Genomic DNA, 13,820 nt, shown 5'->3' on the forward strand with positions numbered 1-13,820 from the left:
TTGCTCCATCCACCTCTCTATCCACCGCTCCATCCACCGCTCCATCCACCTCTCTATCCACCACTCCATCCACCGCTCCATCCACCACTCCATCCACCGCTCCATCCACCGCTCCATCCACCTCTCTATCCACCGCTCCATCCACCTCTCTATCCACCTCTCTATCCACCACTCCATCCACCGCTCCATCCACCGTTCCATCCATCGCTCCATCCACCTCTCTATCCACCACTCCATCCACCGCTCCATCCACCGTTCCATCCATTGCTCCATCCACCTCTCTATCCACCGCTCCATCCACCGCTCCATCCACCTCTCTATCCACCGCTCCATCCACCGCTCCATCCACCACTCCATCCACCGCTCCATCCACCGCTCCATCCACCTCTCTATCCACCGCTCCATCCACCGCTCCATCCACCTCTCTATCCACCGCTCCATTCACCGCTCCATCCACCGCTCCATCCACCTCTCTATCCACCGCTCCATCCACCACTCCATCCATCTGGACCATCCAGGGTTGCACGACACTCATCAGTGAACAAGAATGTTTGAAAATGAGCCTTCACATTTCTGGGCCCACTGGAGCCATTTTTACTTGTGAGCGTTGGTTAAGGGCCGGATAGAAGGTTTATGCATAACTGCAAGCCTCTGGAGGATTCTACTCCTTGATGTTCATGGGACTCCAGAGGCACCAGCAGCTTCAAATACCTGTTTGCTGCTTAGTAATGGCCTTTTAGCAAATGCTCTCTTAATCCAATGCATTTTTCTAGTAGAAACCTTCATTGTGCCATTATCTGGACAAATCTGTGTGCTATGAATCAGCTACTAATTTCTTAATAGTTGGATAATAACGCTTACTTTTTTGTGAAATAGCTAAGGTTTTCATACCGTGTCCAAGGCATTCAACTATTTGACCCTTTTCGGCACTAGAGCGATCCTTTTTCTTTCCCATATTGCTTGAAAATGGTGGTCTATTTAATAATGTGGAAATTCACTCTTAAGTCTTTTTTCCTTTAATTGGACCTACCTTGCAAACTAATTGGCATAGTTGTCTGAGATTGATTTCACTGACCCAAAGAGCCCTGAGACTAAATACCATCCATGCGTTTCACTGGGAAAAAACAACAACACTTAAACACAATTAGCATATTGTGCACATTTACTATTTATGTTTGCAATACTGGTCAATACCGATACTGGAACCAAAACATTGCCCATTTATATTCAGAATGTAATATAGCATACAATATTATAAATACATTTAAATTAAATCTGAACCATATTCATACATCTCAATTCATTCCATCATGTTTGCAGCAAATTCACCATACACAACATCCAAAATGACATTTATGTCAAAATGGGTAAAATGGGTTACGTTGTACATGTGTTAATGAGTTCCCACATAATGCACAGACCCCTGAATAAACGTCCTTGAGTGAGTCTGTCAATCTGTTAAGCGCAATTTGAAAATAATGTATCAAATAAACAAATTTGATAAACTACCTGTAATTAGCAGGAGCAAGTCCACAGCTTATGAATTTCTTTAATTAGCATTTCTGAATCGTGCGCTGTATTATTAGAGGTAGAGTCACGATAAAGTTGTCACCTCAAACCATATCTTTGTTCTTCTCCCTCAGCCTGTCATTTGCGTTCACCATCTTGAATACAATAATCATAGTTGTTCACATTCAAGCCCTGGAGCGTGTGTGCGTGTGCGTGTGCGCGTGTGTGCGTGTGTGCGTGTGCGTGTGTGTGTGTGTGTGTGTGTGCGTGTGTGTATACATGCGTTGTATCTGATAATGATTTATGCCCAACAGTCTTCAGTGGTTGACAAAAGATAGACAGCTTACTGAAACGTTCCCAACATGCCCTCAGTGCAAACGTATAAAAAAGGACCAGAATGTAGCCCCCAAACTTCTGACTTAACTGATAAACAAATGCTGCGTCTGCCAGGCCCCAAGTCAGGCTTTTCACATAGCGTAAAACTGGTGTACTGGTGACACAGATATGAGGCGGGACAAGCTGTCAAACAGACATTTTACTGCAATAATGCCGGCATGACATACAGCAGTTCAAATGTCAGCCAATACTGCAAGCTGTAAGTGGCAATGTACAAACAATATGAAGCATTAAATACTCTGAAAGAAGACAAATTTCATAGCAGGGCTTAAAAGTTCCATCCTCCTCGTTTAATACTGTTGTTTGTGTGATAGAAATAATCTCACAACCGAAAAAAATAGAAGTACAAACAGATTAATTGTGCATCTGAACATAAAAAGGCAGCATTTGGCAAACAGTATATCACACAAAATATTTTAAAGCATCTTCTTCATATAACAAACTATACAGAAACCTACTGTGGGTAAAGTACAGAAGAAAAAAACAGCCTACGCGGACTTCTCCCACTACTATTGAGAATGCCATTGTGAACAATTACGGGACTATAGCGGTCACATTGTCAGAATGATATCACCAGCGAGGAATGATTCAATTAATACATCATGGGTCATTAGGCTTGTTCTCCTTTGGCCAGCAGAAATGCAGTCCTGGAGCTACTAAATGACCAGTAAAGTGGAGAGTAATGCAATTTGATTTGAGAGTTATTAAATGATGAGGAGAGAAACGGGCGAAGAAACACAGCAAGACATGCCGGGAGATGAGGCAAGACGTAGGGCCAAAACTGAGAGGCAAATTGTTTCTGTAATTGTGTGTTTTGCATTAGCCATCCCCCGCAGTTTGAGAGTGTACTTACTGTTACCACGGTTCATACTTTGGTGGAGCAAAAGTGGACAGACCTCCCATTATAGTTATTGCCATTACTGCTCTACAAAGACTCTCACATCTACACAGTCGCCTTCGGTCTAGGTGACAGTAGCACAGTGATATACAGTCTCCGCGACTCTGTATGTTAGTGTGTATTATTTATTGTTAGCAACGTAGCTAAAGGCACATCTGCAGTGATAGCTGCCATGCCAGTCCCCGGTGAGAGTTCATTAATCTGATTACAGCCCCCCCCTAAAGCTCACAGACAACAGATCAACACAGACAGTCAGAGCCACATCACTGTGATCACTTGTCTTTTCTCTTCAGTGGTATTATGAAAAGTGGACAGCACACAAGGGCAGGTCAGAAGGATGCGATGCTAAACAAGTTCCCACCTTGAGCAGGAGCTGTAGGAGCCTTGGGGTTCGGATGACCCAATCAAACCATATGGAAAATATGGAAATGTTTTGATGTTGAATATAAGGTCATTATTAAACTACTGATGATATCCATGATTCCGTGACGAGCGACTTAGCACACATTTTCAGTTGTTGGACGTTTCTTTGGCGTGCTTTTGACTGCACATACTACCTGCACGCAAATCTGCCGAACACTCTGGTCACTTCTGAAGCTGATTCCATTTTACTTATGGAGCAGAGACATGCTCCCTGCTGCAAATGAATATCACACGCTCTTATCTTATCCTGCTGACCACATTTAGCAATAAGTCTATAAACCTAAAATAAGAGTTTGAGATTGATGATTCCACGTTTTTTTTGTTTTATCTTCGCAACTCACCGCACAAAGATATAAAAGCACAGTCTGCCATGAATGCAGGACAATCTTTTTATGGATGAAATAGGCTTCTATATCGATAATATCCTCCAGCAGAATCTAAATTATTATGGAGCTGGTTGAAATACGTGAAAGGTTTTGTGCGCTGGGCACGCAGGGAGAGGAGGATTAATTCAAGGCTTTTCAGCTGTTTTCCTCTCTACTGGCTCTAAAATGGTAAACCATGCATGTATCATGTTCATTCATTATTCTATGTGAATTGAATCATGCGTTAAGTGTAAAAGGTGTATTCAAAATATGTATAAAAGCATAGAGAAACTGTGGGCCTGGGATTTCTGAAAAAGGTAAATTAAACATTACATTTGGGCAAATCAAACTATTATAATAGAGCAAAGAGGCTAAACACACAGCTTATTAAACTTTTATGGACACATTTTATATCATTGCACAAATTAGTGATGGGCCTATTTTACAGCTCTGGGTTTCATTGACAAACTTGGACCGTAAAGGTAGTTTTGACTGATTATTAAAACACATCTAATCGCATGTTTAAAGCTGTGGTCACATTGATGGCTCTGATCTCTACTGCGCCCAGTGTTCACACATGTTGAGTTGTTCGCACTTTAACGCTCCCCTTTATTCAGGCTGCTCGAAAAACGCTGCGCGGATCAGGTGTGAAGCGCGCCACTTTGTTTGCGCGTCAATGCCCTTCTATATAAAGAAGAGGACTGTATGTGTAACCCTATGTGTAGTTACAGGAGTGTATAATTTCAAGTGAAAGAGAGTCAGTTATAAGTCTGTTCCTTCAGCAAAAACATACCTGGATTTGTAATCAGCTTCATTATTAATGTATTCCTGTTTGCTAGGTTCTTTACGTTTGAGCGCTCAGAGAACACTCTGTGTTTAATATTTTCCCAGATATCCAAGTCATAGAAAATCTCCTGTGAAAGTCCATAAACCTTCTCCAGACAACCTTCATTACATTTTTTCCCCCAGTGGTTCAATGTGATGATGACAAAAAACAACTGGTCAGAAACGACACAACTGATGCAAATAACGTGTGCTGCTTAACATATGCATTATTATTTTAAGTTCCAAACAATGATATACAAGTGTAAGGGCATTAATAATGTTAATTATGCATATGTCCAATTTAAGGCTTAGGAGGGCTCAGACAGAGGGACACAGCTGAATTTTCAGGCCCAGTGAAAGCTCTGATGCTGCTCTTCTGTCTCACACATCTCCATCTCCAGGGCCTCTGAGGAGTCTTGCTGGAGAGACTAAGATTAAAAGTAAAGTAATCCTACGTCTGCGAGGAGCACAAACTATCACAAATGCCTGCTTAATTACAAAGAGTCCACAGACATTTGGACAATTTTAAACCATCAGCTCCCCCTTTGCAGAATTTAATTTAAAGGCCTGTCCTTCCGTAACAGTATTAATGTGAGTGGTTAGATACGCAGCGGTGGCCAGTGACAAACACATATCTCTGCTTTTTGCCCCTAGGGGCATGCCAGTCCTGCAGCTGGCAGGGAGCTGATGGATGGCAGACGACCAGCAGCTGAGCCAACGCTGCTCTTCACTCCCTCAAGTCTGCATCACCATGTGCCCACGCTGTCACTGCTGTGCCGGCCCTTAAAGAACGGTGTGTTTACCTCCTGTCGAATGTGCTTTTGTTATCCGTCTCATGAAAGCTAATAAAAATAACAGTGACCGCAAATATGTTTTACTGTTAATTATGTTTCTGTAGCCATGTGCTGCAGTGCTCTTCACAGCAGCAGCTCATCTATTTGCATGTTAACCAGTGTGCAACTTATCCCCCCTGTTGATATGTGTCCTCTATAACCCTTCCAGTTCATGCTGGGGGTTTTATTCCTACTGATGCTGGTGTTATGGCCCTGCCCTGCCTCCCTCACAGCAGGACATAATAAGCAGGACCATTGCAAACATCCAATCACCAATCAATATTCTGCATTCCAAGGGTGTCAGAGACACCAGAGGTGGCGACACACAAGTTTATTCTCTGGTGAGGAGGAGGAGATGCATAAATGTGGGCTGTTCTCTTGAAGCAATGAATAATGGCCAAATATCAGATTATTTTACAGCTTCCACATAGGGGCTAATTCTCTTTAAAATGATATTATCTCCACTTATTTAACAACACATGTTCTGATCTTATAGAAGGACTATTCTGAATTACCAGGGTTTTTCAAAACACCTGAGCTTTGATGTTGTATATCAGAGAGGATGTTTATGCAGGTCTTTAATCAGTCCTCGAGGGACTATTGTCACCATTATACCATAACTCATCACTGAGGAGGTCTTAAGCGCTGTATGTGAGGTAGGCTTGGGTAGGCTGAGCACAATCACCTTAGCATGAGTCCAACTTGGTATTACAGTATGAAAATCAGCTTGTTTCCAACAGCAGCATCCAAACTCAGTCTTATCAATGTATTTATAACGCCTTTGATGGCATTCAGCTAGTACTTTTCCCATATTTTAAGACTCTCACAGATACTCCTCCCCAATTGAACACACGCGAAGAAAATATATATTCAGATTGCTTTTCTGTCTGCATTACATTTATCATGCAGTATTTTGGGGCACATAATTAAGTCAGCACTAAGAACGCCATGGCAGTGGTGGTTGAGGTGGTGGGCTGCAGCAGGACACAAGCCTCTGTGTGTTATTAAGTGTTATTATTTGCTGTAGTGTGCAGACAAACAAATGAGCAAATGAGAATTGTTAGCTGTGCATGGAAGTAGTGTCCTTGTTTCATTGGGAGGATTTCTCCTGTTAACAATAGCAGTGCTGTGGGCTCGGCACTCTTGCATCTCCACGCGCTCCTATGTGCTCATGCACATCTGTTTGTTGACTAAATGCCCAGGGCTCACTTATAGAAGAGAGGCTTTGTAACAGCGCACACAAAAACACAAACAAAGGTATTCAAATGAGGGATGCAGATGCACATGACCCACATGATGTGGACAGCTTTTTCCACTGCAGACAAAAAGCAATCATTATTTTAGCACTAGGGTGGATTAGCTGGGTTTACTAGGAATTGTATCTTTCCCATAATGTGCTGCATGGTATTAGCATAATGCAAAGACTGATTAGACATAATTTATCTCTGAATCACATGCAATAAAAATGCAATCATTAACTGTCCCACAAAGATACTCCTGTAAGTGGAGCTTAACACACACTTTCAGAAGAATTCTGTTTGCACTGCGTCGGGACCCAGTGGAAAACAACAGCAAGATGATTGTCACACACCTCCACATTTGTCAACACTGTTTAGTCATTAATACCAGCTATTATTCTGTTGATTCCATTTATCCAAGTACATTACAGGCCGTTGGCAGCAGTTTAACTTGAGGGCTTTGGCATATATGATTTAAGCTCTTAAATAAAATAGTCACTAAACTAGAGCAAAAGCAAATTTAAGAGCACGCAAATGTTTGAAATGGCTCTCAAAAATACACCCCCGAGGAAGCAAATGGCTTCCAAAAGTTGTTCAGGATCACGTAAATCATCCACCTCTTAAAAGGGTGTTTACTGAAGTCCATGTTAACAGCTGCTCAATGTCCTCTGAGACCACCATCCTCTTACAGCTTCTTTTATGGCTTTGCTCTAAACAGGATGTGATGTGTGAGCTGTGAGATGATGAGATGCTGACTCACTGTGGCTGTGTTCGGCTGTGCCTATAATTTGACATGTGAAATAGCAAAGAAAGGAGATTTGTTAACATCCCATTACATTTGGTTTTACACCTCAACTTTTCCACTTACTTCTAATCCCTTTTCTGCTGAATCTGAGCTGACAGTAGCTGTTCAATAGATGTTCCTTCTTTGTCACAAACAAAAAAGAAAAGGATTTGAAACAGAGAGACTCTGCGTGTCAAGTGAAATGTCAAGGAGGAAAAAAAAAGGTGACGCTCCCGAAAAATCATTGTGGCAGCTTCAAACACGTGTTTGTAAGCATGAAATGGAGCATAGAAAGGGAATCAAACACTCACTGGATGCTATTCGCAACAAATAAACTCAACAAACACCATGAAAGGCACTTTGGGAGGATTTTAAAAACATCGGCAATGACAGCACGCTGACAGAGCCCGACATCATTAGCATGTCTTCAATAATGGCAAGAGGACAAGGCCACAATAAATTGTTTTCTTCCATCTTTATATCTCTGAGCTTCTGTGTGTTGAAATGTTGAAATGTTGAAAGTCTTTCAATGAATCCTCGGCTTTCATGACCTGTTTGTTGAAAAGGTTAGCAGAATCACATACTTACTTAAGACTTAAGGCAAGGTACAGCAAAACCAGAAAGGAGCAGCATTCACATCTCTTGCTCTTGCTCATTTATCCATCACTATGGATACCAATGTTCTACCTCCACATCCACAGACAACATCTACACTAGGCTGCTCTTCCTCACCCTTTTCCCACCTCCACCACCACCTCAGGTCTGTACACGTGTTAAGATAAACATCCAAAAGCTAATTTCACTTGCAGTGTCGATGAAAGGTGTCATGAGGCACCTTTCTGTGATGTTGTGATGAAGGCTTTTTGTTGTAAGTTTAAACCAGGACAGATGGTTCAAATATAGTGCATTTCAGACAATTTATGACACAAGGAGACCCGAACAGTGTCACAACATCAACTGTAAATGAAAAGAAAACCAATAAATTGTGTGACGAAGGACCCGCCCCGTTTCTGCCAGGTGCCTGATTGACAGGTCGAGTAGCCAATCACGCGTTAGCATAGGCAAGTTAGGTTGAGGATGCTACGTGTTTGCAGAGTTTTAGTTGTTTTCCCCCACATCGTGTAGAGCTTGTGGTTGTAGTTTGGTGTGCGTGATAAAAAGTGAGTATTTGTTAGAAACGAAAGTAGACATAGACACACCATTTGTTCCATGATTGTATAAAGTGTTGCATGCCATTCGAATTGTTTAATAGTGTAGTTAAAGTTATATATTTACCTTGTTTTGTGTTGTGAATGCTAAGTGCCTCGAGCTAAGCGCTAACAGCAGTAGCTCCGACGGAGCTCATGTATATTTGTGCATTATATGTTATTGTTTTACAGATTTTATTATAATTTATGTTCTCCTTGTTTATATTACAGAACCACACACGTATTTACATGATTAATAACTGCTCTGTAAATACCAACCACCAGTATTATTAGACTGAAATCTTTAATAAAGAGAAAACCCTGGATCATCTCTCCCAGTGCATTCTTACCAATGCCCCCTGGCGGTCACAACCCGTATAAAACCAGTAAATTAGCTCTCCCCAAAACAAATGGTGCCGAAACCCGGGACAAGTGAGGCCACCGTGGAATAAATAGAGATGTATTCAGACCAGAGTCACCTTCTACACGATGCAGGTGCTCGGCCACGCCGAGACAGAAGACCACCTGTTTGGATGCAGGACTACGTGTCCACCCCTGCACAGCAAGCTGCTCTCAATGCATATGAGCAGCAACAACCATATCCCAGCGTGGAGAGATCGGTGGGGAGAATTGCCAGGACGACGTCTCTCACACCTCCACAGCCTGCTGACTGGAGTGAACTAGAAGGAGCCAGAGCTATGGATCCATATGCTGCTGAATATTCCCTGCGTTTACCTGTAAGTACACCAGTCACGCCCAGGCAGAGACCAGCTGCAGAAGAAACATCTGACACTCTAGCATTGTTACACCGAGTGCTTAACGACAATCATAGTATGCAAAGACAGATGATGGACATGCAAAGGCGCCTTGATGCAAGAGAGTTCTCATCCCAACGATTCATCCCGATGCCAGCCCCTGCTCCACCACAAGGCCTACGTGCACCTTTGAGCCAGGATCACAGTCAGCTCCTGCTCTCTGCTCCGCCTGCACAAGCTGTGAACTTTATGTTGCCTACAGATCCTGAGTACTGGCCACCTCCTCCCCCTCCTGTAACAGATGAGTTCATTGAAAGGCCACTATCACCGCCACCACAAAGGATGGTGTCTGAACTCACGGAGCTGCTAAGGGACATGAGAACTACCCCACAAGATCCGCCAAGGTATGTTGCAGATACACACCACTCCCCATCTCCTGTGCCGACGCCAGAGTATGGCAGCCCCTATACTCCACCCAGACGTGAGTCAGAGCACACCAGACCCCTGCCTCCTCCTAAACATGAGGTGGTGTATCGCGGCCCTAAGCCTACAATCCCTTCATTCACAAAGGGTGACCCAAGAGAGTTTGCCAGGCTCAAGGTGGCCCTGGAGAATCTTCTGCCTGAAGACGCCACTGAACGCTTTAAGTATCAAATACTGTTAGACCACTTAAAGCACGAAGATGCCTTGCTTATTGCCGATTCATATATCAACTCACAGCAGCCATATACAGACACAATGGCCAGTTTAACTGAGCGTTATGGCCAGCCCCACCAGTTAGCACTCAGGAAGATTGCTGACCTGATGGAGTCCCCAAACATAGCTCGTGGAGACACCCTGGGCTTTGAGCGTTTTACACTGAGGGTGAGAGCGCTGGTGGGCTTGTTGGAACAGCTAGGTGAAAGTGGACAGACAGAACTCTGCTGCGGGTCACATGTGACACGTTTATTATCTAAGCTGCCACAAGATATGAGAGCTGAGTTTAAAAGGTTCCTTTACCCCATGCGTGTCACAATTCCCAGCCTTCTGCACTTCTCCGATTGGCTCAATTATGAGCTGAAGATACAAGAGACAGTGTTTGAGTCATTACACAGTGAAGTAAGGAGTAGCAGTGTACCCAAGTCAGCTCGGCACCATGACAATAAGAGCAGCAGAGACACTAACATCTTTCATACAGGAAACAAGCCCAGTGATCCCCCGCCAGCAGAGCAGACAACAGTCACTCCCAAGAAGTCCCCTTTTTGCCCATATTGTGTCAATACACTACACTACCTTGACCAGTGTGGTAATTTTGCCCTGTTAACAGTGGATCAGAGAACGGCGTGGATCAAGTCTAACAGAAGGTGCTGGCGCTGCGCACGTTCACATCAGGCTGCCCAATGTCGTTTGAAAGTCACATGCCCAAAGTGCAAAGGAAAACACCTGCAGGCCCTACATGACGTTAATGCAAAGCCCTTTGAGACACCATTAAGCCCCGTCAGCTCAACCAATGAAGTTTTGTACCTTGACAGACGTTCTGGCTGCAACCAAGTCCTGTTAAAGATTAGCAGGGTGCTGCTCCGCAATGGTGAGAATTCACTAGAGACGTATGCAGTGCTTGATGACGGATCAGAGCGGACTATTCTGCTTCCTGCTGCAGCCCAAACACTCAAACTCATTGGTGAGCCAGAAGACCTTGCCCTCAGAACTGTTAGACAAGACATCAAGGTCATGCATGGTGCAGCGGTGTCATTCACCATTTCCCCTGCAGACCAGCCAATGAAGACGTTTGCCATTAAAGGTGCATTTACTGCTGAGCCACTGAGTTTAGCTGAACACACATACTCAGTGGAGGCACTCCAGCGAAAGTACAGACACCTCAGAGGTCTGCCACTCCCAGCAATGAACAGAGTACGCCCCCTATTGTTGATAGGCTCTGATTACCCTCACCTCATCACTCCAGTTGCCCCTGTGCGCCTCGGACGTCCTGGGGGACCCGCTGCTGTGAGAACAAGGTTAGGCTGGACACTTCAGGGGCCGATTAAGAATGCCAAACACCCATCTACCTCTCAGCAGTGCCTTCACCTCTCCACCATGTCATCCTCTGCTGAAATACTCCAGAATGTGGAGAAGTTGTGGCAATTAGACATCCTCCCCTATCGCAGTGAAAAGCTGGTGGTGCGATCCAGGCAGGATCAGGAAGCAATACAGCTGCTGGAGGATAAAACCACACGTGTGAACATCGATGGTGTCCAGCGATATGCCACTCCCCTCCTCAGAGTAAAGAACATGCCACAGCTTCAAGCCCCAAAGGAGGCTGTGCTGGCCAATCTTCGTAGCACAGAGAAAAGACTCACTGCTCGATCCAGAGTTGCCCCCAAAAAGCAACAGTCTATGCCCAGGCTGGAGCTCTGTGCAGCACTGACAGCTGCCCAGCTCTCTACACTCCTGCAACGCGAGCTGACCGTGCCAATCAACAGTGTTATCCTCTGGACAGACTCCACCACCGTCCTCACCTGGTTACAGTCAGACTCCTGTCGTTTTAAGGTGTTTGTGGGAACACGAGTGGCCGAGATCCAGGAGCTAACAGACCCGCTGAGTTGGAGGTATGTGAATACAGCACAGAACCCAGCCGATGATGTCACTCGTGGTAAAACCTTGCAGGAGTTGTCTAACAGCGGAAGGTGGAAACACGGGCCAGCCTTCCTACAGCAGCCACCAGAGACCTGGTCCATGCAACCAGCCAAAGAAGAACCTCAGGATGATCCTGAACTAAGAAAACCTACCATCTCCTGCCTTGCCACCACAGTTGCCAAGACCACACGACAGTTACAGGAGGACCAGTGCTCCTCCTTCACTGAACTCATAAACATGGTCGCATCGTCCTATCACGGGGCGGCACCTGGCCAGGCCGCTCCCTCTGCTGCAGACCATCAGAAGGCGGAGAGGGAGATCCTACAGCAAGCCCAACAGGATAGTTTTCCAGATGAGTACAACTTGCTGAGCAGTAACAAGCCAGTTGCCTCTGCTAGTCGGCTGTTGACCCTGTCCCCAGAATTTGATCCCACTGCAGGGCTTATTAGAGTTGGTGGGAGGTTAAGGCGCTGCAGTCAACTACAACCGGAGTCCATTCACCCTGTGGTCTTAAATCCCCATCACCGAGTTACCCAGCTCATCATCAAGGACACAGACATTGCCCTACGTCACCCAGGCTCAGAGCGCCTGTTTGCCGAACTAAGGCGGAAGTATTGGATACTCCGGGGGCGAGAGGCAGTGAAAAGACACCAGCATTCATGCCCAGAGTGCCAAAGATGGAGAGCAATGCCAACTGTGCCCAAGATGTCAGATCTGCCAGAGGCGAGGTTGAGACTGTTTAAGCCGCCCTTCTTTTCTACTGGTGTGGACTGTTTTGGACCTTTCACTGTCAAGGTGGGCCGTCGTCTGGAGAAAAGATGGGGTATTATATTTAAGTGCTTGACAACACGAGCCGTGCACTTAGATATTCTCTCCAGTTTAGACCACGATTCGTTTCTCATGGCACTCCGCAGATTCATTGCCAGAAGAGGCAAACCAGCTGAACTCCTGTCTGATCAGGGGACAAACTTCAAAGGAGGAGAGCGGGAGCTCAGAGAGGCCTTTGAAGCCCTACAACCTGAACTCCGTGATCATTTGGCCAAGCACCAGATCCGGTTTAAGTTTAACCCGCCAAGTGCCCCACATTTTGGGGGTGTGTGGGAAAGGGAAGTGAGATCGGTCAAAGTCGCACTTTATGCCACCATCCAGTCTCAGTCTGTTCCAGAAGAAGTCCTGAGGACTGTTCTCACAGAGGTTGAAGGGATTTTGAACTCCAAGCCCCTGGGTTATGTTTCGACAGATGTGGCAGACCCAGACCCTGTGACCCCTAATCTGCTTCTCATGGGGCGGCGCGACTCCTCCCTACCACAGGCTGTTTATGAGGATGCAGAGCCTTTAAGTCGACGCCGCTGGAGGCACAGTCAAATGTTAGCAGACCAGTTCTGGGCACACTTTATCCGGTGCTACCTCCCAACCCTTCAAACCCGCTCCAAATGGCACAAGGACCCAGCACAGCTGCAACTCGGGACCACGGTCATGGTGATGGACCCTCAGCTACCGAGAGCCCTCTGGCCAATTGGACTGGTCACCAAAGCTCTTCCTGGGAAGGATGGAAGGGTTCGTGCAGCTGAAGTCCGAATCAAGGATAAGACCTACACCAGGCCCGTTGCACGCCTTGTAGCCCTACCCGCCATCCCAGACACTGACTTTGAAACTGTGCGTCCTTCTTAGGTCTCAAATTTGCTGGACAAATTAGGGGGCGGCTGTGACGAAGGACCCGCCCCGTTTCTGCCAGGTGCCTGATTGACAGGTCGAGTAGCCAATCACGCGTTAGCATAGGCAAGTTAGGTTGAGGATGCTACGTGTTTGCAGAGTTTTAGTTGTTTTCCCCCACATCGTGTAGAGCTTGTGGTTGTAGTTTGGTGTGCGTGATAAAAAGTGAGTATTTGTTAGAAACGAAAGTAGACATAGACACACCATTTGTTCCATGATTGTATAAAGTGTTGCATGCCATTCGAATTGTTTAATAGTGTAGTTAAAGTTATATATTTACC

At 45.3% G+C, this 13,820-nt stretch overlaps 1 protein-coding gene across 1 annotated transcript in view; it reads right to left on the reverse strand.

Moving 5' to 3' along the window:
* ctnna2 (catenin (cadherin-associated protein), alpha 2) overlaps positions 1–13,820 on the reverse strand; it is a 308,211-nt gene that overhangs the window by 181,109 nt on the left and 113,282 nt on the right. The gene's annotated exons all lie outside the window — the stretch shown is intronic.

Source organism: Eucyclogobius newberryi, unplaced genomic scaffold (genome assembly GCF_026437365.1).
Source record: "Eucyclogobius newberryi isolate DKJ021-1_F unplaced genomic scaffold, fEucNew1.0.hap1 SCAF_4, whole genome shotgun sequence".
NCBI lineage: Eukaryota > Metazoa > Chordata > Actinopteri > Gobiiformes > Gobiidae > Eucyclogobius > Eucyclogobius newberryi.